This window comes from Rhinolophus sinicus, chromosome 2, assembly GCF_057876585.1.
Source record: "Rhinolophus sinicus isolate RSI-liver-muscle chromosome 2, RSI-T2T, whole genome shotgun sequence".
In the NCBI taxonomy this organism is placed as follows: Eukaryota; Metazoa; Chordata; class Mammalia; order Chiroptera; family Rhinolophidae; genus Rhinolophus; species Rhinolophus sinicus.
In genome coordinates, this window is record NC_142502.1 from 66,460,863 (window position 1) to 66,484,936 (window position 24,074).

Genomic DNA, 24,074 nt, shown 5'->3' on the forward strand with positions numbered 1-24,074 from the left:
ATATGTTTTTCAAAAGTAAAATGATTAAGTCTTTGGTCCTATTGGAAATGCATCCAAGATGTTTACCGATGGCTATAAAATGCAGATGAAATTCAATCTTGATGTTCTTAAATGAATATAACGACCAGGTTTACAAATCCATTCTGTGTCCTCTTTCCTGTCCTGGTTTGCAAACTTTGTGTACAGTGGCACTTTATCTCTTATTAATTCCAAAGATGACAGACACAGGATTTCATTGTCTAGTTAGTGGAAGCTGTGTTCTCTGATTAGCTGCCTTGCCTTTTCTGAAGCTTTGATTTATTGGGGCAGAGCAAGCACTGGCTTTGTATGTGCTGAAAGGAAACTAGGGTAAGGAATAATTTATAGTTCTCTCTCTGCAGCTGAAAAAAAAATAAAGGTTACTTTCATTATATTGCTATGGGAACTGTTCTAAAACAAAAGAAAGATACTGTAATAAGGAGAAACCCATTGAATGACATTGAGCTACTGTTTCAGTTAACTTGAAAAAAATTGTTAAAAATCATATTTTGAAACAGGTTGGCCCTTCTGAACTCTTATCTTAATTTAACAGAGAACAGTGTCTCTTCCAGTTTGGCGTCAGGACTGTGCAGGGTAGCATTGCTGTAGCTCCCGGACAAGTTACATTTGCCAAAACAAAGCATGAGTGGAAAGTAGCGGGGAAAAAACTGGCTGGTAGCACTTTTCACCTGGGAAAATGCTGCCAAAGAGGAATTCAAATGAGAAATGCCAACGAAAAAGTTCTCAACTATCCACAAAAAGCAAAAAACAAAGCAAAACAACCAGTAACAAACATTAGACATTACCAAATTTGTTTGGGCATCCCAAGCTTTTGTTTTTCTCCTTTTTATACTCAGTAAGGCCAGTATTTTGGCAAGGTACTTTGCAACATGATCCCTTTATTAAAACATATTAGGAAAGCCTCACAGAATCAGAGTATTTTCCGTATTAAGATAAAATCTGGATTTCCCCTTCTAAGCCAGTCAAGGCTTTGTTTACTCATCACAGTGAGCATGCAAACTCTTTCAGTAACGTGAATAACCCCAAATCCCAACTCTGGCTTCCAGAGTCACGAGTAAATAGGATTTCAAGATCTTGAGTAGGGAGTAAGGTGAACAGTAGGAATGCGTTCCATTGATGGATGGGTTGGGGTAGGAGAACATTCTAAGCAGAGAACAGCATCAGTGGCAAATTATAGGAGGTAGGAAAGTTCAGGGTTTATTTGGGGAATGGTAAGTTATCAGGTTTAATAACAAGTAACATTTTTAGGCACAATATGCAAGGAACTAACTTATTTATTGGTCAAAACAACATTATGCATAAAATACATGCAGGAAACAAAGGCTTAGGGAAATCCAATGACCTACCCAAGGTCATATAGCTAGAGAGTGACAGAGCTAGTATTTGACTCTAGTTCAGTCAGGTCCAGAGCATGAACTCTTAACCAAGATGTTTTCTGTAACCTTTCAGCTGTGACAAAGAAGAGGGACTTTTGGGGAGGAGGTAGAGAAGTGACATAATCTGGAAATTGTAGAGCACGCAGCCTCTTTTTCTAATATCTTCCTGGACATCTCCACATGGATATGTATCTGCCTTTCGCATCCACCTGGTCTAAAAGCCAAACTCATTATCACTTCCATCTTCCTGGGCAACCCTCACCTGGCAGTCGCATCAGCGTTGCCACAGCATCACTGTGCACTCAGGCAGCCCAGCCATAGCCTCGGAGTCAAAATGTGCCCCTTCCCTCTCAATCCTCCTCTGTAAGTCCCTCCCTCTTGCCTCTTGTTCCACTCCAGCTGCTGCTGCTCTGCTTCCCACCCTCGCTAGGCTCACCTAGGCTAGTACAAACACCTATTAATAGAATTGCCTTTCTTCCTACCTCTTCCTGGTCCCCAGTGCATCCTGCAGAGGCCAGCTAGAAAATTTTTAGAACCAAGGCTCAAACATATACTTTCCTCAAAACTTCATGGCTCCCTGCAGAATCTGGTCCAGATTCTTGAGCCTGGCTTTCCAGGCTTTCCACAATGGGGTCCCAACCTACCTTTCGAGCCTTATCTTGCCCAAGTCTTCTTACTGATGTCAACTTTCTGAGACCACTGATCAGACTCTCCTGTGATCTGCCTTATACTTTCTAGCTTCTACTTCACCCCTTGTTAATGGAATGCCCTCTGCCTGAAACACCCCATCGAACTTTTTTTTTTTCAATATTTTGATTTTTTTCTTTTTTTTTTTTTAAGGAGGGCGCAGCTCACAGAGGAACAATTATTTTTTGAGCAGATCTCTTATGGAACATTTATTATTTCTGGCTCACCCTAAATGTCGATCATAAACCCAAATGTTATGGCAATCAAAATTAGCCCCGTCAACTTTCAAAATGGTCCCTGGTAGGCAAAATCATTCCCAATGAGAACCCTGACCTAAGTCACTGGGTTCATGTGAAAGTGGCCTCAAGAAGATAAGTGAATCACCAAAGTTGACATTCTAGATAGTAAAATCAGAACTACAAGTATAACCCATGTCTCTGGAATTTCTAATGCAGTGCTATTTTGTTAATCAGGTATATTCGTACATATATATATATATATATTACATTTATATATATTCACCCACATATAATGACATCTCTTTTGTTGAAAAACCATCTAGTCAGTATTTGACTAACTCTGATTCATAAAAGTCTGTTCTGATATTTTGATTAAAATTAGTTCAGTCATACTGCTTAACTCAAGTAAATAGTTGTATATGTAAACATGGACTAAAGGCAGGAAAATACATTTCTTAATTATTACAGCCTCTTTAATTTACAATCATATGGCTGGCTAGGTTATGAGACTACCTTTCCACTGAAAGCAATAACTTTCCACTGAAAAACAACTGCAGAGTTAGAGAAGTCTCCAATACCATTTTACTTCTCACACCACTTGCAAACGGGTTTTCCCACAATACCCACAGGTTTAAATTTGCTAGATGTACTCACAGAACTCACTGAAAGTTGTTATACTCATGGTTATGGTTTATTTCAGCAAAATGATACAGATTAAAATCCACCAAGGACAGATTCATGAGGCAGAGTCAAGGGAAGTTTCACACATGAAGCTTCCATTTCCCTCTCTTGGTTGAGTCACAGATAGTGCTAACTTCTCCCAGCAACTATGTGCAACAATATGCAGAGTGTTGTCTACCAGGAAGCTCACCAGAGCCTTGGTGTCCAGAGTTTTTATTGGGGCTCAGTCACTTAAACATAGTTTAAGTGTATGGCTTACCCCTCCAGAGCTGACGCTGAGAGAGTGACTCAGAGCCCTCACCCTAAGTCACTTTGTTAGACTGTTGGTGTGACCGAGATCCTTAGGCAAACCAAGACACTCTTTTCAGGCAGTACATTGCAAGGGCATAGAGATCACTTCCCAGGAGGCAAGAGTAAAGGCCAGACCTCTCTTTGAGTAAGGTTAATTCTTTATAATACAACAACCTAAACTGCTACAAAGTATTTAAAAGCTCTCCTTTTAACAGCATCAAAGAACTGACAAGATAACAGAATTATTAGGTCAAAATTAAGTGAAAATGGGCCCCAGAGAGATAAGCACATCCCTAAAGCCACTCCTGCCTTGAGGACAATTGCAAGCCCTGGTGGGCTTGTCCAGCTGGCTTCAAAAGGTGTGGGGAAATAAGACAAAGCCCCAGATGGGAAATTTAATAGGGACCCTTCCCCTCACAATGTTGGGACCTCAAAGTGGAAGGGTAAACCAGAAATATTCATGCCATCCTCCAAGAGAATGCAAGGACATTTACCTGGCAGCAAGCAATGATGGAAGGAGGGAAACATATCCCTGAGATATAACAGCAAGTTAATCCTGACATAGATTTGCAGCCCAAAGTCCCATATTTGCAATCCAGTAAAACTCAGGCTGTGAATTTTGTTTAAGATGGCCTTAAAGTGGTAATACCTCCAAGCACTTGGCAGAAGTAAATTCCAACCTTTTATGGAAGAATGCACCTTCATCCTAGGCCCCAAAAACTCTCACAAATAATTTTCTGAAGGAGATGAACATCTTACGGTAAAAAAAATATATATATATATAAATATACATACACACATAAGGAAGTCAGACACATGAGTAAGAACCAACAGAATAAGTGAGAGCAGGAAAAGATTCACAAATACTTCAGATATTGCAAGTATCAAGGAGATGATAAAACAACTATGCTTCCTGTATTTAAAGAAACTTAAAACTCTACTTCCTACAATATAAGGAGGGCTTAGAAAAATAAATCTACATCTTTAAATATTCCCAAATTTGAGCCTTTTTCCATAATACATACATACAGACACAGAAAAATCATCAATCCTCTGAAAATGTTTATAGAGATGTGGATGAGCTAAGTTGCTATCATCTAAAATACACTCTCTTTAATCTTTGACCCTTTGAACTAAAAAAGTGGAAGTTTCATGATTCATATTACTTGCACTATTGGAAAAAGAAATGTAAATACAGCTGTTTCTCACTTAATCTGTCTCGCTTTAAAAATAAAATAGATTGAGTCTACCATTTATTAGCTATTTACCTTGGGAAAATTATTTAATAACTTCAAGTGTAAATTTTCTGTGACATGAGGTAATAATAGCAAGGACCCAATTTTTAGTAAAATGAGGATGAGAATACTATTGACTTCAAAGGAAAATGTCATGTTTAAAAGAGGATAAACTATGGGGCTACAATTCACTTGACAAAAGTGTACAATATGGCATTCCTGTAAACAGTGGTAGATCTAAGACACATTGATTAAAATATTCCTTTACTGCTGAATAGACTTGTCTGCCACTGAAACAGGGAGGAGAGACAGTGGGGAACATTTATAAGTTTTCACCTTGTCAGGCCATTATAATCTTCCGGTTCCATTTCCTTCTCACTTCTCACTTTCCCCTTCCCTTTGATTTCCATGTCCTTCCTCTCAGCAACATTGAAAACAGCTGGACACATTCTCAGCAAAATAACACTTCAAACAAATAAAAACCATTTTATTACCTTTTCTCTATTGTTCAAGTTGACTAAATCCACTTCCTCAAACTTTTCACTTAGTCAGGCTTTTCCAAAACTATTTTAGAATCTGTGCATGGTTTATCACAACCCAGTTAAGTGTGGAGCCCAAGGAAGACATTTCATTGAGTAATGGTCTGACTAAGGCTGATTCATTTAGAAGATGAATTTCCTGCTCTGACTTGGGTTTCCTAGTAGTGTCATGCCTGCTTTTATTCTTTCCGGGGTTGGCAACTGAAAGAATTTGGCCTGCAAGCTAAGTCCATCCACAGCCTGATTTGTAAATAAAGTTTTATTAGAACACAACCACATACAGTCATTTAAATATTGTCTATGGCTGGTTCCTTGCTACAACTGGAGAGTTGAGTACTTGTGACGAAGACCTTATGACCCACAAAGCCTAAACTATTTATCATCTGGCCCTTTAAAATGTTATTGTGCTACTAATGCTTGTTTATCTGGATGCCTTCTCTCCCACCTCATCTCTCTCTACAATTCCCTGTTCACTATGTTCAAGTGACACTGGTCTTTCAGTTCCTAGAACATACCCTGACGTTTCCTGCCCAGGAATTACCACAGGATATTCTCTTGGCCTGGAACCGTCCTCTCTGTCTGGAACAGGCCTGTCTCCAAGGCTGACCGCTTCTCATGTTTTATGTTCTAGCTCATGTCACCTCCTCAAAGAAGCTCCCCTGACCACTGTACCCTAATAGTCCCTTCTCTCACACCAAGCTGTTCTGTTTCACATTACTCTGTTCTTTCCCTTCAAAGTATTTATCACAATTGGAAATTAAGATTTTATTTGTTTATTTCTGTCATTGAGGGCTCTCTCCCTGCTTGTTGGTGAGTTCCACGCGTGAGTAACAACAGATGTGTTGCTCACCACGCTATCTCCAAAGCCGAGCACATAATAGGTGCTCAATAATTAACTGCTGAATAAATGAATAAATAAATGGAAAATTTGCATGTATATTGGCCTTCTTTTAATTTTGCAATTTGGATTTCCTCTTTAAATGAATACCTTGTTCTGATAATGTTAGTTATATTTTTTTCCCTTGCTCCAAATAAATTATCAACATTATGCTATATTTAAATTTTTTTCTCTCCTTTGGGGTGATTTTTCTCCTAACTTGATGCCATCTGCAAACTTAATGAATGTTATTCGATTATTTATGTGGTTAGGAGTAGAATGACTGACAACTCTGCTACCTTTGGGTCATTTCAGTAATAGGAACACTGAGTCTTCTCAGAGAAAGTATTAGGTCATCCCTGACTGAGAAGCTGGAAATAGTATATTAGAATATTAATGAATACCTTGTAAATTGCATGTTTGTTTCTGGAATATTTCTATGTTGATGCCGGTATGCACTTTGATTTCTAGAAAAGCCTTCCCATAATCCCAAATTGATTACATTTATAAAGTATTCTCTAATTATAAAAATTTTCCTTTAAAACTGTCTGCAGTAAATGCCTCTTCAGAGTAAAATGAGATGCAAACAAGTAAATAAAAAATCCTTATGCAATGTTCCAATTATGGCTCTGATTAACCTGGGTTTCTGTTTTGCAGTGATGGCTCTACTGAAATGAAAGCTTTGCTATTGCCAGTTCCACTGTACAAATCTCCTCACCTATGACTCCCTCAGGTCAGCCTCTGTCTGGGTAAAATCCAATAGCCCCTTAATAAGACAAGAACAATATGCAGAGGGGAGAGAACTTAGAGCTGGTAGGTTGGGCCAGTAGTTCTGAGTGTACTTCTGTGACCAGAGGCAGCAGCATCACTGGTAACTTGTTAGAAATGCAAATTTTTGGGCCCTACTCCAGACCTACTGAATCAGGAACTGGGTAGGGTGGGGGCAGGGAGCCAAGTCAGCAATCTATTTTAACAAGCCCTCCAGGAGAATCTAAGGCAGGTGAACTGAGCTAGGCCGAAAAAAATTACCCCTAAGTAAATAAACCCAGGTGGTAAACCTACGTAGGACACTTGTGTGTGAACTCACGTATGTAAAGTGGAGAGCTTCCCCAGCTGTACGCTAAAGAGAGGCTTGTCCAGTTGCATCCATTCTCTTCTGATACCTGCTAAGACTGCCTCTGGGATGAGTCTCAAAAAGTGAGTTTCTTTTCTGTTTTGGAGAGATTTGCAGATTGGTTTTTACACTCACTTCTCCTGAGTCAGATGCCAGTGATACTTGGGTACATGATATGTCGGTGAGACCTTTCTTCTCTGTAGTCTGCATTGCACACTTACTTGCCAGACGTATGACCACTCCTACTTTTTTTTTCCCCATTAAAATTGACCTTAGGTTCCCCTCATGATTCTTTCTGTATTTTTACTTTCTTACCTTATGGATGAAATGGAAGAAGGATTTGGAAATTCAGAGCAGTGGTTCTCACCCTTGAGTGTGCATCAGGGTCACCTGGAGGCTCATTAAAATAATAATGGCTGATCTCCCCCCATCACCACCAAGTTTCTGATTCAATAGGTCTCGGACGGGGCCTGGAATCTTCATTTGTAACAAGTTCCCAGGAGATGCCAGTGTGCTGGTCTGGAGATCACACTTAGAACCACTGGTGCTGAGGAGCCAAAAATCAGTGTCACTCATCAAACAGCACGTGAGTGTTTAAAACAGATGTGAGTGCATCCAGGTACTCATCCAAAGCTAATCTTAACAGGGGGATATTTTTAAAATGCTTTTTTCTCAGCTTCACACTAGTCTTAATGCAGAGGAGCGGGGGTATGCTGGAGTCCGCGGACACCAGATACAGGAAGTCAGCTGGGCACATCCCCGTTCAAGTCTGTGTGTAGAGGCACCGTCTTGGCTTGAAATCATCCACGGTGGCCGAATTTATACCATGAAATCAGGCAAACACCACAAATCAGGGCTCCTCACACAACGCCCACCCTGAGTCAATTGTTAAATGTTTACCAACACACCACTGAGAAGAACCGTAACTGTGCATACACGGTAAATCCTGACATTTCCTTGCAGGAGCAGGGATCTGAACTGGAGGAAAGTTGGGAAATAAAATTAGTAAATATGCGTCTTCCAAGGAAATAGGAAAGGGGATGGTGAGGTTAAAAGGTTACTTAAAAGGTCTTCAGGGAAGGTTGGAAGGGTAATGAGAGGAAAGTACCGTATGCTGTTTGAGTCGTGGGCTTTGGAATCAGATGTACCTGGGACAGAATCTGGCTCTGTGTTTGCTTATTAGATATGTGATCTCAAGAAGAGCACCCGACTGCTCTAAATTTTCATTTCTTCATTTATAAAATAGAAGTAATGTGTTCTTATGAGGTTTACATGAGAAAAGTAATTTAAACCCAGCACAATGCCAAACACATAATATGTTGTTACTTTTGCTCAGGAAATGTTAATTATTTTTTTTACTATTATTATTATTATTATTATTATTATTGATATCAAGTCTGCAGGTAGCCAAAATTCTGTAAACAAATGTTTCTTAAGCCCCTTTTATGGTACCCAGCACTCTGCCAGACACCACTAACAAGCTGTGTAAACTCAAGGACTTTAGAGTGTAATGGTGCCATCACATTTTCTAATCAGATGGCAAAGAGGGAGAATTGAAAGGTATTTATTTAGTTATATGTGCTAATACTTTGGAGTATAAATATTTGCAAAAAGAAGTAGACCAAAAGAATTAATAGGATTATAAACGAAAAAGAACTGTAATTATGAAATATAACATGAAACGATTGCTCTTTCAGATTATGCTTTGGCAATAACTAAAATAATTTCTCAGGCACTACTTTGCAAAGAATACACAGAGGATAAAAAAATCTCATGTTTGAACAAGAGCAAATGTTAGCATATGATTTAAAATGATTAAAGGCAAGAACCTCTTGTCTCTTTTCAAGGTAGTATAGAATGGTGTATGTAACTCAATATAAAATAAAGTATTAGCTGGCACACCAAATTAAAACACTGAGGTTTAATTCTCTAACAAGTCGACTATTTGACTGGTTTTCCATTCTTGCTACCAGAGTATTGACTGAAATATTTATGTATCTATTGTCGATGATAGTTAGAAGGGTTCTTTCATATATAATATTATGAAGATATAAAAATAATGCATTCAAAGCACCTAAAGAGAATGACATATTTTACTGTACATTTTTAAGCTTAAATATATCTGTTACCTATATACTATGGAGTGGGGTTCTGATATTAATATCATGTTCTTTTTCATTAAACATTGGGTGATCATCCTTACGCAGATGTCCAAAAGAAGGGTTTTGGATTTCTCCTCGTGTTTTCTAAATTCTCCTTTTGTCCAATGACTATTTCTTGTCTCACATGATTCTGGGACAAGCAAGTAGGCTTTATACTAAACCACCTGGATTCGGTCTCATATATACTGTGTGATTTGGGGAAATTTACTTACCTTCTCTGAGCCTCAGTTCCCTCTCCTGTGAGACTGCTAAAATGATAGTTCAAGTTCATAGGCTTGGTGTGAAAATTAAGATAATGCTCTAACTACTTTCTATTTTGCCCAACACAGAGTTAAACACTCAATAAATAGTGGCGAGGTTTTTTTTTTCTCTCTTCTTTTAGGGTTCTTATTATTAGTGGCAAATTGCCTTCAGTCAGTGAATTTGCAAATAATAGCTGTTCACATTAAGTGCAGTCTTTATAGAGGTTTTTCTTTCACTATGCTCTGCAAAGTGCTAGCTGCCTACCTTACTACAACTTGAAAAATTGCCTCTTGCTGTTGTTAGATCTCGCTGTAGCTCTCTCTCTAACCTGAGTATGCTTTAGCTGGGTTCTACGGCCAGTCCTGGACCTTAGGAGTTTCTTCCTACTAAGGAATTTTTCTTCCTTTGGGCTTTAGATAAAAATGGATATCCACTACTTAGGTTCTAAGACTTCCTGAATCACAGCATTATATATCCCCACTGTGTTCCAGAAGCACTTGGGGGAAGAAATAATCAGAAGACTTTAAATATTAAAATGTATAGTCTCAGCTGCGGAAGCATTTATGGAGATGGAGGTGATGAAATTTACATCAAAATAGTAAAACGTAGTAGAAGTGAGAAGTTTGGATAGAGTCAAAGAGATAAGAAGGAAGCGAAATTCAACAATAAAGACCCCATTCCCAGAATATGTAAGGGGCAGAGAAAAGAGAGCAGTGATTTAAAGAGAGAAAGAGGAAAAATAGAGATGGTGCCAGGAATGATTTCAGGAGAAAGAAGTACAGAGGAGATGGCTTAATGCTATTAAGGGTATCTGAGGGAGACAAAGCAGTGAGCTGTAGATGTCAGGCAGCTCAACTGAGTCACAGAGAGGACGGGTGCTTGTGAAGGGAATAATTTTTTAAACTATATCTATGCTTTCTCCTTTGCATTTGCTCTGCTCCAGTCGGGAGAGCATTCCTTGCCTTGGTGGAGGTTGAAGGTTGTTAAAGCAGAAATACAAAGTGAGAGGAGGTGGGAGTTGGGACTGGGGAGTGTGAGGGTGTAGGGCTGGAGTGGGGGAGAACAAAATAAAAAGAAAAGCAACCAAGTGTTAAATTCGCTCCTCAAATCTGAAATGGGATTTTGCAAGAAGACAGAAGTCTTAAAAGTAAGACTTTCTAAGACAAAAGAATTTTCTGATTCTTTTAATCACCATTAATGTACCGAGGCCTAGTGGACTTGACTCTAGAGGTCCGTTAGGTTGAAAGCCCTGCAGATAGGAAGAAGGATCTGAGTTGAGTTTGTGTGAGAAACCCTGGGTCCTATGTGAACTGGAGGAGACAAAAATTCCTGCTCGCTCCTGAGGAGCGATATAGGGAATATGGGATATGACCAGATGGTATCTCTGGGGTGGAAGGAACTGACACTGTCACTGAAGATTTTGGGGGACAATCTGGGCCTGGGATTGGATAGACATTATAACTACATCTCTGAGGTTGTGAGGGCTGGTGGGAGTCAGGGTGGAACTGGCTCAGGAGCAGGGCTGCAGCCCAATATGCTGAAAGACAACAGCCCACAAAGTATACCAGGTCTCATAACTGCCACAGAATTTACGGGATGGCCCACAAACCTTTGGCTGCTTTCTAAGTGGCATGCAGAAGTAGGATGGAATGGCCAAGATAGTAGAGCAAAGTTCTTTGTAGTGGTATTTTTTTTTAAAGACCAGAGAGGCTATTTGAACTGATGGGTACTAGTTTTACTAAAATCAATTTTCTAGATTTTTTTACAGAAATTATGCTTCAGAGGTAAATCTCTGAAATTACAGAGGGCATAATATGTAAGATCCAGCCAGTGCAGTGGAAAACAGGACTTAACTTAGAAATTCCAGGGTACATCAAAATAGTGAGACATATAGTTTATTTATAACATGCAAAGGCCATGATTATTCAAAAGGAGACATATATTTATTTTCCTCTTTATAACCAGGCAAAGATACAATATGCCAGCTCAAGTGTATGACAGCCATGGATCCCTTCTCCACCCACTCAGCACCCCATCATGAGAAAGTCGCTGGGGACAAAATTTAAGTGATGGGGGGAGAGCTGTTAAGCAAGGGCACTCATGAAGCATTTGCTGTGGATTCTTCTGTAAAAATCTTAGCATCGAATCTGAAGGCTATGAGACAGGAAGAAAAAAAGAGGAAAGCAATGTGAAGATGGAATAAGTCATCGCTTAAACAGACATCTTCACTGGCAAAAGCCAGAGAAGGGTTGACTTAACCATCCTGCTCAATGCAGTTTTAATTGTTAATGAAAAATGAGCAGCAGTGAAGGAGAGATTCATTCACACATTGCATCTAACTAACAGGGCTCTCATTTCAGGGGCACAAGGGCGCTGGGGCCTTACTTGATCCATCTGCTGGGACTCAAAAAAAAAGGGGAGGAAAAGCACAACTACAGAACTACAGCAGCCTCTTTTATGAATCACTTGGCCCCCCAGGCAGTGATGGGCACCTTGCTGCTTCTGGACACAGCGGCTGTTGGAACTCAATAATCATTAGTCGTTTCCTGGACTGGATACAAAACAGATTCAGGAAAGGGTTAGCTACCCACCCAATCTAAGACTCTTGGGAGTTAACACTCATCTGAGCAGTAACTTTCCATAAGGACAGCTGGAGGTTTATTATTTTTCCTTTCTTTTTTTTTAGCTAAATAAATTACATGGCTCATGTTTGTAGGGGGGATGGGATTTATTAGACAAAGTATGGCAGGTGTTTATTTTGTGTTAAGCTAGGATAATTTGTTATATGAAGTGGCTTTGGAATATAAAAATGGCCTCAATTCAACTTTTAAACCAAATATTTGCAATTTGAAGTAATTAGCAGTTAAGACAGTAACACCTGCTACAGGCTTAGTTTGCAGGCATATTTCAAGGAAATTTATAGCCATGGGCTCAATGACATTTATTGAACTTTGTTAGCTTGGTTGCGAATAGTAACCTGCTCTCACTCTGCTGATTGAAAAACAGAGGCAGAAAGAGGGCAAATGACCTGCTCTGGACTCGTGGCTTAGTGGCACAGTTAGGATTAGAATACAGAGATGCTGCTCTGGTCCCAGGGATCTGAGCTTTGGAGGCATTAGCAGAAAGTACATTGTAAACGCCAGCTCCTGTTTGCCATGACTGGTCTCTCAGGGATATATGTGACTTTAAGGGCATGATGTTGCTTTTATAAATAATATTTACCTGGTTATTTATTCATGGGTTATAGATTATTCACAGGGCATAATTGTGAATAAAGCCACTGGAGCTGATTATGCTGTGGTGATTAATATTACATTAATGCATGGGATGATAGAATAAATACAAGCACATTTTGTCAATAGAGGATGCCGAAACTGAACAGACAGAGCAGAAAGCTTCTAGAAATGAGGATTTGCCAGTCCTCTACTCTAGGCCTTGTGGTATGCTAGGGAAGCCTGAGACACAGACAGGGAAGGGTATACAATAGAGCTGGCTATCAAGAGAGCTGATTTCTCATTTGTAACAGGAATAACTGACTCTATTATGAGTTTTAGGACTTGAGAGAGAAGTTTCCATGTAGATAAGCTGCATACTCAAATGCTTCACCATGCATGTATTACGTCAAAGACCTTTACTTTTTTCTCTTATCCACCTATGGAGAAAAACTGCATGCCTTATCAACTCAATGGTAATTTCATCTCATTGTAACACATAAACATTTATTGGCAAAACACCTCATAGCGGTGTTTTGTTAGAAAAATGAAGGCCCTCTGTACTGGAGTCTCTAGGTAGGACACCTTTCTTGTCTTTTGCTCTGCAGAATTGCACTGCTTTGTACTCTCTCACTTTCAGCAAAAAAGCAATTTTGTAAATGGTACACTCAAATGCTCTGATGAGGTTGTAAGTGATAAAAGCACTGAGACAAAGATGCTGCACTGAAAAATGAGGCACGTCAAGGAAAACTGATTCGTAATCATAAAATGCGGGCAAGGTGGTACAAGTGGTGTGTGTATTGCAGACTGTCAGTTGCCCCCTTCCAGGTTTGTCCGCAGCCTAAGGGTACTATATCTTGTCAGAAATGCTTGTGGATGCTAATCTGTCAACACTTGTTCAATGTCAAATTGTATCAGAGTGTTCAGTCTCCTTTTGGACTTCAGTAATTGCCTCCTAGCTCTTATATCTCCTTTGGTCAAATGAACTTTCATTTTACAATTGTATCAGGCTCTTTTCTCATGTCTCTTTCCTCATAGAACTGGGAAAATGAACTGATTCTTAAAGCCACATGTGCTGTTTACTTCTTTAAACAGTGACCTGATAGATCTTTGATGTGAAGTTCCAATCATTTCCCAGAAAACAAAATCCAGCATATTCCATCTCTTCTGTGCTCCTTTATCGAACAGTCCTTCTTGCCTAGGTCAGCGACTTTCCCTTCATCCTGAAAGCCAACTGTTTTACCTTTTCCTCTTGTGGATTCTTTACAATGCTACTCTCCTGTCGTTAGTGCCTTTTTCCTCCTTCCCTCTGTGCATCCTTCTCTTTCCCTTTCTCAGCAAATTAAACCTTTCTCTAAGATTCATCATCTCACACACCTTCCAATTTCTTACTACCTGAAACTTTCTTTTAAGACAAGTTTCGTAATATTTAATATGAAATAACCTGCAAATCCTCCCATGACAAAACACATAGAAATTCTGAATGAACAATTCTTTAAATCTCTCCTTAAATGCATAGATGAGTTCACAAAACATAATCTCTAGGAGCAAATAAATAATAAGCTATACTTGACATTGTAGCATCTACTGCTGTTGCCGTGTGTGTATGCGTCCGCACGCGTGGGGGTGGAGGGAGGTGGTGATGGGCGCCAGTGGTCGTGATAACCTAGAGATTTAAACTGTAACACCATGGAGGGACAAATGACAAGGCAGGGTTTGGACCTGAGACCCATATATAAAGGTGGGACTCTTGAAGAGCAACATCCTCCATAAAAGAGTGACTAGCAAATAAATCTCAGCCACACAAGGAGACTTTAAAACTCTAAGCCTTTAAAGCTAAGCCTCGTTGCTGGGGGGCAAAGTCCCTGTGGAGATTTTCATAACAATAAGCCTGTCATCTTATAGGCCTGTGGTTCAAATATATACTATTCTGTATGATTCATGAACCCATAAGCTGAGAATCAACATGAGAAGTGGTCACAGGTCAGTGAAACCCATAAGCATCTGGGAGGAGCAAACACCCAGACCAGGCCACAGAGATTTCCCACAGAAATAGACACTCTGAAGATGAGCTTACAATATAAAATTACAAAATAGTTAAGGAAATAATTCACCCTGAACTAGAATCAGCAAAGACAATAAACATCAGGAACATATCTGAAGAACGTCAGATGTTATATTTAACAGTTAGACTTTAAAAAGGTATATTAAAATGATTAAAACAAGCATAAAAGAACAAGATATGGATAGTATCAAAGGGACAAATAGAATCTCTAGAAATTTAAAATATAATCATTTAATAAAAACTCAGTGAGTATATTAGGCAGAATATTAGACACAGAGGAAAAGTGAGTTAATGAACTGGAATATAGATCTGAAGAAAACTACTTATGGTTGATATGAACTATAGCTAGATAAAAACAAGCTGAGATGCTCTAACATATAAGTCTGATACAAGTTCCAAAAGGAAGAAATAGAAATTAGAATTCCTCTGAAAAGAAAAAATCATGTACATTTCTTCTTTACTATTATTAAACACCCATCTATCATATAGCCATCTATTGATCCACCCACATATTCGTTAATCCTTCCCTTCCATATATCTACTCAATAAACATTTATTCAAGTATATGCTTTGGGTTTTTTTGTATTGTGTTATGTGCTGTGCACAGAAATAAAAATCTAATCGCATATTTACACTTCCAAAAAATTGCTTAGTGTTGTGCAATCATCCTTGAAATGATCAGAAATTGTCAAAGGGAGGAAACTAAAGTTTATTTAGGATCTCAAGCAGGTTCCTGTCTCAAATTGTGCAATAGAAGTACAAAACGGTAAATGTAACTATACTGAGGAAAAAGGAAAGAGAGGGGCATTTGCATAGATATATAAATATTACATGGCACAGCAAGAAGAAAATATATAACTGGCATGAGCCATGGTTGATACTGCCTTCAGCAAGCACCTTGGACTGTTGGGTTTTTCATTAAAACCTCATTCCTGAGGAACCGAGCTCTTGAAGTCTAATCTGTTTTGGATTGCAAGACTTTCCTATTAATATTTACCTCTTAATAGAGGCATGTTGGAATCAACTGGGTTCTAGCCATACTCCTTGATGTCCCCAATTTTTGTTGGTGTCACTCTATTTCCCCTAGGGAACCAGGACCAACTTTTGTATTTTGCTCTTTTAACTAGTGTTCCCAGGACTAAATGGACAGATGACAGCTACCACCTCTAATTTAGTGGGATGATGTTAAATCCTTTGATGGAATCATTTCTCCTTTGAATATTGAAAACTAAGCAGAGTAAAAAGTCATGGAGACTGGGAGAAAATATTTTGTGAATGAATCTTTGGGTGTAACTATAAGAGGTACCAACCCCATTCACCTCTCAGTGCTGTCACCCATGTCTTCTAGCCATAAACTGATTCCTCCTCAGAGTATTTACCATATCCTGCAGCATTTCAAACTCCTTTTCTGTGATGATAGCATTATAATCAGCATCAATGTGAGACACAGATATTCTCCTTATCATCAGTCCTCCGATCATGTCTCTTTTAAGAGCTTGTCAACCCATTCAATCTAAGCAATAAGGATTTTCTCTTGGGCAACATAGACCAGCAAATGTACTTGAACTTCTGCCTACTGGGAAGATTTCTCTCCTTCCCTTCACTTCTCTTCAGGGCCACTCCAGATTGGGCTCTAATATCATGCTAGCCTACCTCTGCCTATTGTTAACCACAGGTTTCTCTTCCATATCACCTAGTCACAGGGAATTTCCCATGAACAGTATAAGCCCATGAAGTGAGGTGAGGGAGAGATAGCAGCATGGGAGATGTAGCCCCACTGGAAAAGTAGACAATGTTCTTTTTCAATTTTTTCTTTGAGGATCTTCCTAATGTGGGTCTCTAAAACAAACACTTCTCCTTGGTTATGGGGGCATCTTTTACAGCCAGTTTTAGGGCTAGGTAGGACTGAAAACTCCAAGGTCATAATGGTCAACTGAGATTCCAGATTACCAGGTATCCTATGGTTAGCAGGGCTCAGTGGCCAGCAAACTGTTGTTTTCCAAAAGAATAATAGTTTCATACAAAAAAGGACATGGCTTTCTTCCAGATTTTTGGGAACCTTCACTATGACTGTTACTGGGATTTGCCACAGGCTAATACTTATCTTAATCTACCCAAAGCATTTATCTGCCATACTATTAGAACTGGCTGAGTCATGGGGACCGAAGGGCAGAGCTCTTTGCAGTGTGGTTTGGACAAGATGAAGACTCTTGCTCTGGGCCTTATTTAAATCAGCTAAGTGCCCATCAGTAGTTGATTGGATAAAGAATATATAAAACAGAATATCACAGGGTCATTAAAACAATGAAATCTTGCACTCCGCTGCTGTAACTGGACCCTTTGCCTTCACCTGCTCAGCATCTGCACATCCCGACAAAGGCTCAAACAGCAATGGCCTACAGGGGAAGAATGAAGAAGCTGTCCATGCGATCACTGATTTGTTCCTGCATCTGCCAGAACCTCAAAACAACACCTACACTTACGATGAAATAGAAGTGAAGCAAATCAACAAAAATGCCACTGGCCAGGCTTTTGAGCTGATCTTAAAGCCACCATCTCCCATCTCAGAAGCCCCACAAACTTTAGGCTCTCCAGAGAAGAAATACCTGTCCCTGGAGGAGATCCAGAAGAAAATGGAGGCTGCAGAGGAAAGAAGAAAGTCTCAGGAGACCCAGGTGCTGAAACAGTTGTCAGACAAGAGGGCACAGTCCTGCAGAAGGCTTTGCAGGAAAACAACATCAGCAGAATGGCAGAGTAAAAGCTGATCCTGAAAATGGAACAAATTAAGGAAAACCATGAGGTGGCTCTAGCTGCTATTATTGAACGTCTACAGGAAAAGGAGAGGCGTGCTGCGGAGGTATGCAGAAACAAGTAACTCCAGGTGGAACTGCCTGGCTGAAACAATGGAGGGTATGGCACGCCCCGCCCCCTTTAGTAATAGCATCGTCCTGCCTGTATTATCACTGATCACATGATGTCAGTATAGGAAATGTATGACACGGTTCAAAATGAACTCACTGTTAAGAAACAAACAAAACAGGAAAAGAAATGTGGAAAAAAATGAAATCTTACCATTTGTGAAAACACAGATGGACCCAGATAGTATTATGCTAAGTGACATAAGTCACACAGAGAAAGACAAATAACATAAGACTTCACTTATATGTGGCATCTAAAGAACAATATAAATGAACAAACAAAACAGAAACAGACTCATGTAAGGTCTGACAATTAAGTTCGCAAACTTGTTGCAACAATGTTGCTAACCTTTTTTGATATCAGAGGGATTATTCATTATGAATTTATACCAACTGGACAAACAGTTAACCAAGTTTACTATTTGGAAGTGCTGAAAAGTCTGCATGAAAAAGTTAGACAAAAATGACCTCAGCTTTTCACCAATAATTCATGGCTCTTGCATCACGACAATGCACCAGCTCACAGAGCACTGTCTGTGAGGGAGTTTTTAACCAGTAAATAAATAGCTGTATTGGAACACCCTCCCTACTCACCTCATCTGGCTCCCAGTGACTTCTTTCTTTACCCGAAGATAAAGGAAATATTGAAAGGAAGACATTTTGATGACATTCAGGACATCAAGGGTAATACGAGGACAGCTCTGATGGCCATTCCAGAAAAAGAGTTCCAAAATTGCTTTGAAGGGTGGACTAGGTGCTGGCATCAGTACTTTCCAAGGGGAGTACTTCGAAGGTGACCATAGTGATATTCAGCAAAGAGGTACGTAGTGCTTTTTCTAGGATCAGTTCGCAAAGTTAATTGTCTGACCAAATGCAAAGATCCCATCAAGAATTGTAGGTACAAGGTACTGCAAATTATTTTTAATTTTAGAGGAAATATCCTGTCTTGTGCCTGGCTACTGGTCTGCCAAAAACTTGACTGAGCTATCAGATCACTCTAACTTTGTGCAACATTTTCTGATGAACTTATGTATAATTTGGGCATCAAGGCAACTTGCTACCTTCTGCTCTTCAGGTTTTATCATCATCAGTGTGGTGAAACAGTGAGATATGTGAACTGGGAAATAGACAAGATCCCTGAGAACTGAATTGTGGCACAGAGTTGGGGAGTTGATGTATCCTGATGCAGGGGGAAAAAAAGATGCACTGCTCTCTTTCCAGGGAAATCTAATGGTTTGTGGTTTTATCTGCCTGTTGAGATTGGAAAAAAACAACAACAACAACAAAAAACAATGGATTAATAGCTGGTTACCAGGTGCCACTGGTTATACTAACTTAATACATTAAAAAAGATTACATCTGGAAGAGTTGCTTTTGCTGGCTTCAACTAACTCAAGTTTTGAAAATTTGCTATTACTCTCTGAGAATTAATGATTTTTTGTATTATCTAAACTAGAGAATTAAATTAGACATGTTAGAATTACCACCCTGCATTTTCCAGCCTTCAGTGGTAGTTATAATCTCTGCTTCTCTGAAGGGTGTGGTATTGCTCTTGATTTACTGTTCCGTACTAAAAGAGAGATTCACAGTCTCCACATGGACCTATTTTTCTGTAGTTCTTACTCTATGAGCTGGAAACTAATGTGTTTTTCTAGCTACTGAAATTTATTCGGACATTATATTCAGGACCTGGAGAAATAACCATATAATGGGTTAAGAATCACACATAGCCAATAGTGAGGGAGATTTGGATGAACATTCCTTCCACAACTTAATGGCTCTGGGCATATAGTGGATTGAATACTATTTGTGTGTGTGTGTGTGTGTGTGTGTGTGTGTGTGTGTGTGTGGAAAGGTCTCTTCTCTTTGGGAAAGAGATGTAGACACTGCATGAGGTATCATTTTTGGTGTTTTGGTACTTAAAGGAACATCTCAAAGGGCCAGGAAAAAGAAAAAAGGAAAGAAAGGAAAAGGAAAAGCTGTGAGGAATTGGCAAAGAACAAAACACACATGATAGGAGTGATTCCTCCAAAGTCAGGAAGCAAATTATTACTGCTGACAAGAAATTGTGCCTTGGCCTGGTAGCAGGTGGCGGTGAGGGTTGCTAAACCTGAGTATCCCAGATTAAGTTTAGGAACCTTGAAGGCAGTTTAAATGGTCTCAGGTTGGTAGCCTATCCTGGCTCACAGCTGAGGGAAACCAAATCCTCTTTGGTGAAAATATCCTCATGTTAGCCTCTCAAGTTTTCCACTGATTAAGATCAACCAAATATAAGCTCACAACCAAAGATACCAAATATGCAAAGGGACTAAATGACATGAGTGAGAGTTGGCGTAGGTGACCAGCAACAGATCTAGATCCTCAAAGACTTCAGACATGGGAACCATAAGATGATTCCATAAGATGTGGGACATAAAATGACATTTTATGAAATAAAGAAGTAGAAACTAGAATAACCAAAATGTGCAAGCTGCAAGGAGCTTTTTTAAATGTCTGGACATATTTTTTTAAAGTACAAAATATAATTTTTAGAAATCAAAAATGTAGTTGTTGAAAAATGAACAGATGGGTTAAAAAGCAGATTAGATATAAGAGAAGAGACAGACCTGAAGAAATTGACTAGAATGCAACACGGAGAAATAAAGAGGTGTTAAATATGAAAGAAATGTTAAGAGACGTGGAGGATAGAAAGAGAAGGTCTAACTCATGTTACCCGAAGTATGATACATGGAACAGTAACAAGAGACTTACTTGGGAGATTGTTAGAAATTTCAATTTTTAGACCTACTGCTGACCTTGATTCTTGAAAGATTCTTGAATCAGAATCTGCATTGGTCAATAAATTCCCTAGTTAATTCATATGCACCCAAAGGTTTGAAAGGCAGTGGGTAAACAAATGTATAATCAGAATTCTGGAGAAAGGAAATAAAGAGAATAGAGAAGAAACAATATTTGAAAAGATAATGATTGTACATTTTCCAGAATGGATGGAAACATGTATCCATTTACATTAAGAAGGACAAATCAAAAGAAATTCACACCTAGAAAAATTGTAATGAAACTATAGCAATCCCAAGAAGAAATACCAAATTACCTAAAGAGAAAAGACATTTAGACTGCTGACTTCAGCAGCAACAATAGAAGCAGAAGATAGTGAGTAATACCTTCAAAGTGCTGAAAAGAAAACTACTCTATTGTATCCACCAAGACTGCCTTTTAAGAATAAGAGCAAAATAAAGGCATTTTCTGATAATCAAAGTGGAGAGAATTTAACAACAAATCTATACTTAGGAACTTCTAAACGAAGTATTTAAGACAGAAAAAAGATTATACTAGAAGGAAGGTTTGAGATGCAAGAAAGAGTGGTGAATGAAGAAATTCATAAACTTGTAAATAAGTACAAACAAACATTATCTGTATAAAACAACACCTAATTTATGATAATTTAAACAAAGAGCAAAATTAAAATACTTGACAACAAATACTATGTAAGTTGGGAGGGGTGATTAAAATGAAGGTGTTTTTAAATCTGTGCTCACCACTTCTATTCAACACTGTACTGGAGATCTAGAGAGGGCAATTAGGGAAGAAAAAGAAATAAAAGGCATCCAGATTGGAAAGGAAGAAGTAAACCTATCTCCATTTGCAGATAACATGATTTTGTATGTATAAAATTCTGAGGAATCCACTAAATTATTAGATAATAAATGAGTTCAGCAGGGTCTAAGATACAAGATCAATGTACAATCTTTTTTTTTTAAAGCAGCAAGAGAAAAGTTTATTGGAAAAGATAGTACACTCCAAAGAATTAGGAGTGGGCTGAGCACTAAGAAAAGCAGCTCAAAGCTTAAGGCTGCATTATTAGGAGAAAAAATACATTCCAAAAAGTTTGGAGCAGGCCTCAAGCAAAGGCAAGTCTCAAAAGGGCTAAAGAGCCTACAAAATTTAATTGTATTGCTATACTGTAACATTGAATGATTTCATTTATAATAGCATCAAAAAAGAATAAAATTTCTAAGAATAAACTTAACACAAGAAGGGTAAAATTTGTACTCTGAAAACGATAAAACACTGTTGGAAGAAATTAAAGAAGACCTAAATAAATGGGAAGACATTCCATCTTCATGGAATGGAAGATTTAATATTAAGACGGCAATAATCCTTGAATTGATCTACAGATTCAATGCAATCTCTATAAAAATCCCAGCCAAGTTTGCTTTTTGTTTTGTTTTGTTTTGTTTTTTTGCAGAAATTGACAAACTGATCCCCAAACTCATATGGAAATGCAAAGGACTCATAATAACCAAAATAATCTTGAAAAATAAGAACAAAATTGGAAAACACGTATTTCCTGGTTTCAAAACTTATACCACACAGCTGCAGTAATCAGGATTGTGTGGTACTGGCATGAAGACAGATCTAGATCAATGGAATACAATTGAGAGACCACAAATAAACCCTTAAGTTTATAGTCAACTGATTTTCAACAAGGGTACCAAGACAGTTCACTGGGGGAAAAATAGTATTTTCAACAAATGGTGCTTGGACAACTGGATATCCACATGCAAAAGAATGACGCTAGATCCTTACCTCACATCATACACAAAAATTAACTCAAAATGTATCACAGACCCAAATGTAACATATAAGGCTATAAAACTCTTAGAGGAAAACACAGGAGTATGTCTTCATGATCTTGGATAGTCAATGGTTTCTTAGACATGACACCAAAAGCACAAGCAACAAAAGAAAAGTCAGATAAATTGGGGTGCATCAAAATAAAAACAGAACTTTGTATTTCAAAGGACAACATCAAGAAATTGAAAACAACCCAGAGAATGGGAGAAAATATTTGCAAAACATATATCTGATGAGGGATTTATATCCAGAATACATAATGAACTTTCCCAACTCAGCAAAGGACATGGACGTTTATCCAAAGAATATATACAAATAGTCAATAAAGCACATGTAATTAGTCATTAGAAAAATACACATCAAAACCATGAGGTAACTCTTTATACCCACTAGGATGGCTATAATAAAAAAGATGGATAATAATGTGTTGATAAGAATGAGAGATTAGGCAACTCCATAGACAGAAAGTAGATTAGGGGTTGTCTATGGCTGGGAGTGGGGGAAAAAGACTAACTGCTAATGAGTATGGAGTTTCTTTTGGGGATGATGAAAGCGTTTTGTATTAATAATTAGATAATGGTGAAAGTTGCACAAGTCTGTGAATATACTATAAAACATTGAACAGTACATTTTAAAAGCGAGCTTTATGGAATATGAGTTATATCTCAACAAAATTATTATTAAGATTGAAAAAAAAAACAAATTCAACCTGGCATCAGGGTGTGAGTAAATTGGAATGGATGAAGGAAGCAGAATAACAAGTTAATAGACTATTGATTGACTATTTCTTAAGTTCAGTGATGGCAATGGGGAAAATGCAAGAACCATAATCAAAGTAAACTTAAAGGATATGGCAACTCAATGGCAAGAGGAATGAGAAAGGAAATAATTAATAGGCTTTAAGCCTGTTAGGAATTAATAGCCTGTGTAACTCAGAGAATGGTTAAGCTATGGAGGAGTGAGTGAGAGACTGGCAGAGATGGGGGGAAGCAATATGATGTTGAGTTTGGAGATCAATGAGAATGTGAAAGTAAAAGAGAGACAGCCAAAGCCATTGAGTGCCTTTACTTAAAACAACAGCTAACATTTATATAGAATTGGCTATATGCCAGATACCATACTAAGCACTTACCATGATAATTTAATTTAACCCTTACAACAACTATGAGGTAGGGACTACAAATATCTTCATTTTACAAATGAAGAAATGGAGCCACTGAAAAGTTCAATAATTGCCCAAGGTAGAATATAAATGTATGCTCTACTACACTCATACAGCCTTTTTTGATAACAAACAGACACTAGTCATTATATAATATTCATTTCCTCAATTCATAATTATTTTCCATTAACTGCTGGTTTACAAACCACAAACGAATCATTAAGTCTTTTATTCTTGATTTATGTAACTTGATTTTGGAATCCATCTGAAAATGAAACCAGCCACCTCGATGGCCAATAACTTGCTGTCACTGGAGTTTGGCACTTCAGGCAGAGGAGAAGGGCAGGTTTTAGAGGGATTTCTGTATCAGCCAATGGTAGGACTGATGTCTTCTCACATGCCCTCCGAGACACTGCCATCCTTGGTGAAAGAAATTCTGTTCTGATGGGCTCCCTCTGACTTTTGTAATATACAAACGGACTGTCTTTCTGGAGAATTTGAAATTGTATTTCTACTAGACGTTATTAGCTTTGCAGCTATTTTTCTTGCGTAATTTCTAAAATTTAATTTGCAAAAGTAATTGTTTCTCTAATAAT

General features: G+C 38.4%; 1 pseudogene; it reads left to right on the forward strand.

Annotated features, from left to right (window-relative positions):
• Nucleotides 1–17,092: 17,092 nt before the first annotated feature.
• On the forward strand, nt 17,093–17,659 carry LOC109446354 (stathmin-2 pseudogene; annotated as a pseudogene).
• Nucleotides 17,660–24,074: the final 6,415 nt, after the last annotated feature.